Raw genomic sequence first — 5,190 nt, 5'->3', positions numbered from 1 at the left:
AAGAAATATCCTATCACCCTCTCAAACTCTTTGGATTGTTTTGATGGAAAATGTGGGAGAATAGATTTAAACTAGCTTATATACATATGGCCACTAAACGCTTAATAAAACCTTTCTAGTTTAAACTTTCTCATTTTTACCACTAAAATTGGGCTTCTAGCCCAGTGGTACTAAGTGTTGCCCTCCCTCCTTGAGTTCGAGGGTTTAAGTCTCGTCCGAGACATATGTGATATTATGAGTAGTTTAGTAGGAGTAGGTTAGATTTGTTATTCCAAAAAAATTAATGGATTTTATAAGTTTTATATGTAAACTCCACAATATAATTATTTTATTAGAATAATCGCAAACAATTACAATTTCATCTGTAAAGTTTGACCAATTTGTTGAATTTAGTCTCTCCTAATTTATTTTCTATTTTTATGTTCAAAGTAACTATTTTCTTTAAATATTTAATCTAAATATTTTAAAATTTAATTTATTTGTCATTTATTTTATTTTATTAATTTGATAATTATTTTATTTTATATTCAAAACTTTTATTTTCACTAAAAAATGGCAAAAACTTTATGCCAAAACCGACGATGTTACATACAATTAGGGCATAGGCCTGAATAGCAAAACTAAAGTCTGATAATATACAAAATACATATAAACAATATATTATGTGACCATTCTTACATTCACTAAAAAAAACATTCATGCATATATGTGTGCATATATGCATTTTTGTGTTTTTGTTGTGCACACATGCACTTTAAAAAAAATCATGTTTTTTGAGTTTTTTTATGAATGCACTTTTATACGTGCATCATAATTCGTCGCTTTTTTTAACAAATTGTTGGCAAAAAAAATTTATGGTTCTTGTGAAACTATGAGTTTTTAATTGATCCTAAGTATTTGAGAAGAAAACGAATGAAAGAGGAACTTGTATAAAGAGGAAAAAAAAACCTATTTAATCAATAGGTGGTCAAGTTGGCCTAAGGCATAGTTTAGGTACTTTTTATTGAATATTGTAAGGGTGTGATTATATACCCAAGTTAAATTTTTTATTTACTTTTTGTCTAATCGAGCAAGCCGAACTTTGGCTTGTTTAGGCTTGCTTGATAAACGAGCCGGTCTCAAGCCGAGCCCAAGCCTTTTAGATCCTTAACGAGCCAAGCTAGAGTTTCATTTGTAAAGGTTGAAACAAAACGAGCTAAGCTGGAGCTCGAGCCTTAAAAACTTTAACGAGCCAAGAGTTTGGCATCGGTTTGGCTCGTCTACACCTATTAATAAGAATCGTTAATGATTCCCCCCACCAGTTCCCGATTCTGAAGCTGACTTTGAAGGATAGTTACTATCAAGTTTTAGTACTTTAAGTGCCTGATTCCCGATGGCCATCAGGGGCGGAACTCTTTTTGGCTTCTTAGTACTAGTATAATACTCGATCTAATCCCTCAGAAAACTGAGACAACGAAGAAACTAATTAATTACATAAAGAAACCAAAAACTAATCTAAATACATGATTTACCACTTAATAACTCAATCATCTCAAACGAAACCCTAAAGTGTTCAGACATTACGTCGTTGCTGCTCATGATGATCACCATAGTAAATCAGTTTTTGTTTTTCTTTTGTGCGGCTTACAGAAATGAGAATGGAGAAGAAGAAAAAAGTCTTATTGCTTTTTGTTTTTGACCATATGAAGGAGATTATTAGAGAAAGACTAGAGAGTAGATATGTTTTTATATTGTTTCTTTTGCAGCTTTTTCCGAAGGAATACAGTATGCTAGTACACACTCCTTTTGCATAGAAAATCATACGATATCTTTTGATTATTAATCTCAATTTTATTTATAATTATCATATTTATCCAAGTTTTTGGATCATTATTTTCTGTTTGTTTAATATATTTTAAATTTTAACTGTTTAAAATAAGTCTTAAGTTTCGGTATCCCAAACACAACAAAACAACTAAACAAAAGTATTAGAATCAGAAGAACATAGCTATTATTTGAGAATTGAGATGTCTATTTGTTAAAATTTTAATTTATATCGTTTAATGTTAACTGTTAGATAGTTTTGTTATATAGTAACTTAACATGAAAAAACAATATGTTTTTTATGAGTTTAAATCAAACACAAGTGAACAGATTAAATAAAAACTAGTGATAATCATAATTATTGCCTAAAAGCCAATCTTCCTTACCCTGAAGGTAATAAAAAGCTACAAATGTACTAATAATTAATACAGATCATAGTCTAGTTAAACAAGCAGATTACTACTGCTCATAGTCTTGAGCCAGCCCGATATCTTCAGAGTGGAGCTTGTTGGTTTAAGACAGGGACTGATATGTTTTGATCAGAGGAATGAGGGAGCCGCTTAGGTGGAGGGACATGACCTCGTTGGTGGACCCCACATGCTTGCCACCTATGTATACAGCTGGCACAGGGTGTGAGTTACACCCTTGCTTCAGGAAAGCCTTCTCCATCTCCCTTCCTTGAGGATCTTGATCTATCTCATACACTAAAGGGTTCACCCCAAGTTCTTGGAACAGAATGGTGACACTGTAGCACAAGCAACAGGTGCTCTTGGTGAAAATTACAACACCATTCTCGGATACCAATGATTTTATCTTCTCCATCTCACTCGATCAAAGCCCAGTCTAGATTATGATTCAATTGGTTGTGAGTTGTTAATAGGAAGGAAGTGGGAAATGAGTTTTGGTTGAAGTTTGAGGTGTTGATGGCACTTGTATTTATATGAAACCGGGAAAGCTTGACGCCTTTTCTCGGTACAAGAAAATTCAAAAGATGAGGTGCTTCGATGCTTGAAAACTACTAAAGGTATCTTTGAAAAATGGATACTCACAAAATGGTGGAACAAGTTGAACACATATATTCTTCTTGCAACAAATAATAACCATACGACACATTAAATAAATGTTTCAAATCATGATTAAGTGAGTAATTAACATGTTTGTTGGACGTGGGCAAGCTCTAGACCGTGGGTTAGACTCTTCCACGTTTTATGGGGAACTGTACATGAAAAAGCTGCAAGTTGAAAAGGGCTGGTCAATATTGTTTCAAACAGATTCCTTCCTTCAATCAATTTATATATTTATATTCTAGGGTAAAAAGACTGGGAATGAGATTGCTTTGGGTGGGCTATGATTCTTTTTATATTACATACGTTCAAACATGTTTATCTTTTTATTCACATAATTTCAAGCTCACAGGTTTAACTGAATGAACTACGTGAGAATGCATTTTTTGTAAAAAAAACAAAAAAAAAACAAATATTCCATTACTTTATATTTCCTAATTGAATTATTAACAAAAGTTTGACATATCTTTAGCAAGCAGTTGGGTGATTTCGCATAATGTTTTTGGAAGGAATCAAATCTATCAAAGGAATTGGAATCGGAATCTATTGTGTGCGTGTCTGACATGAATGGAATCTGTTTTTTGTTTGGTTTGCATATTTGTCAAAGAAATTGGAAAATAGATTCTGTTATTAACCAAAATACCTTTTTATTGATTTTTTTGTATATTATTATTATTATTATAAATGATAGAACTTTCATTTATTAAACTTTTGCCTGCTCAAACCTACGTTTTTTATTACTGAATTTGCATATAATATATAAAGAAAAATGATAGCTTTACAACATCCAATATATATATTTGCATTATACAATTAATACATCCCTTGCTTTGGAGATTTGGGGCAACTTCGTCAAGAGTTGGGTGGAAATTTGAAGAGTTAAAGAAAGATGTGTGTGTGGGCATATACGAATAGCGTGCGGGTGTGGTTATGGGAATAAGGGTAGGGGTGGGGTGGGGATGGACATGAGCTTGGGTTGGGCTTGTAGGTGTAGACGTGTACATGTGGATTTGGGTGCGTGTGGTGTGTGTTGGAGTAATTCAAAATCTGGGACAGTTTTAATCCCACGGGTATTTTGGGAAAAACTGTCATATTTTAAGTTTTTGTTATTTGCTTAGGATTCTATTTTCCATAGCCATATTGCATTAGGTTTCTCTCATGTTTGGTATAAATAAGAGTCATATCTTAGTTGTTTTTAATTAATTCTAATTAACGTTTAATAAGAAGAAAGCTTTGTCAACAAGTTTTGTTTTTACCTCTTCTGTTCCTGTTCTTTCTCATCACCTGATCGTGTTTTTCTCTTTGAAGTTTTGAAGAACAAAGACCTGCACTTGTTCTCTTCTTGCATCTGTTTTTAGTTACACTTGAAAGACTTGGTGAACAAGTGAATTTTCCAGAAGATCTTTTGTTGCCTGTTCTTGCTTTCCTCTCCCCTGTAATCTGTTCCAGTTGCTTTGTTGCTGTCACAAAGCTTAAACCTTATTGATCAAGGTTAATCGCCAGGTTTAGAACTTACAGTGTGGTGGAGGTAGGTGGGGGTGTGTATGGGTGTAGGTGGCTGTAGGGGTGGGGAGTGAGTGGGTGTTGGTGTGTTGGTAGGGGAGAGTTAATGATAATTTGGTTAGATTTGATAAATCATAGATAAAATAAAAAGGTGTTGGGAGGGCAATTTTGTCTTTTAAATAAAAAAATAAGGAATGAAATCTAAAATCTTTAGCCAAAAAAAACCAATTTCTTCCAACATCGAATTTAATGGAATTTAGAGAATTCTAATTTCTTTGAGTTAATTTATCAACCAAATACAATTTTTACTAAAATTTACATTTCAATTCCTCCAAATGCCTTCGAATTCTGTGAACCAAACACGCCTTTAAAATTCAACATTCTCTCAAAGTCTAAAATAGTAGCAAAGATCACAGAGGGATTAACAGACATCCACTCTAACACAATTAAACACAGACTTTTGCACTTAAAAGGTATCCATCTCTACTTCCTTACCAATTTTCAATACTTAAGCAAATTTACATATATGAATGTTCAGTTTTGATTGCAGTATACAGATGTTATACAGCTGCCGCTAAACCTCAAAAGTGCAAAGAGAATGTAAATTAATAGAAAGCCATGATGATCTTCTTAATCAAAGGTCTACAAACATCATTTCCATAAGTTTTGGTGGTGGTAAAGAAGAGTTGCTCACTTGTCACATTGGACAAGGAGTATAAGTTCTCTGTAAAAATATGTCAGATCATCTTTTTTACTTCTTTATTCTGCTTGTCCTGTACGTCGAATATTCTTAAAATTATGTGAATCACAACAATCTGTG

General features: G+C 33.0%; 1 pseudogene across 1 annotated transcript; it reads right to left on the bottom strand.

The window, feature by feature from the left end:
- Positions 1 to 2,134: 2,134 nt before the first annotated feature.
- LOC145114593 (monothiol glutaredoxin-S11 pseudogene) lies at positions 2,135 to 4,472 on the bottom strand (annotated as a pseudogene). The gene is made up of 2 exons (XR_013711089.1): positions 4,124 to 4,472; positions 2,135 to 3,034 (listed from the first exon to the last, which is right to left on the bottom strand). The product of XR_013711089.1 is annotated as a monothiol glutaredoxin-S11 pseudogene (transcript).
- Between the last annotated feature and the right edge of the window lie 718 nt (positions 4,473 to 5,190).

Source organism: Lactuca virosa, chromosome 5 (assembly GCF_052849685.1).
Source record: "Lactuca virosa cultivar CGN04683 chromosome 5, Lactuca_virosa_CGN04683_v6, whole genome shotgun sequence".
In the NCBI taxonomy this organism is placed as follows: domain Eukaryota; kingdom Viridiplantae; phylum Streptophyta; class Magnoliopsida; order Asterales; family Asteraceae; genus Lactuca; species Lactuca virosa.
The sequence above is the reverse complement of the archived record's forward strand: the minus strand, read 5'-3'. Positions and strand labels throughout refer to the sequence as shown.